Source organism: Octopus bimaculoides, chromosome 25 (assembly GCF_001194135.2).
Source record: "Octopus bimaculoides isolate UCB-OBI-ISO-001 chromosome 25, ASM119413v2, whole genome shotgun sequence".
NCBI lineage: Eukaryota > Metazoa > Mollusca > Cephalopoda > Octopoda > Octopodidae > Octopus > Octopus bimaculoides.
The window spans coordinates 34,892,783-34,893,080 of NC_069005.1; positions in this window are offsets into that span (position 1 = coordinate 34,892,783).

Consider the following 298-nt stretch of genomic DNA (forward strand, 5'->3'; position numbering starts at 1 on the left):
GAGAGAGAGAGAGAGATGGCGAGAGAAGCCGTAACAGTGGTAAATGGATTAAACATAGCGGCAGCGGTGATGGTGGTGGTGGTGGTGGTGGTAGTGGCGGCGGTGGCGGTGGTAATGGCAGTTGTGGTGGCGGTCTGAAGTTGTATTATTGGTAGCGGCTAGTAGTGTTGGTGTTGTTGTTGTTAGTGGTGGTGAGGGTGGCGGTGGTAGTAACAGACCAAGAACCAAGAGATCAACCCCCACCAAGGGTCAACTTCAGTGAGTCTTCGCAACATTCCATCACATTCCATTATAGAAT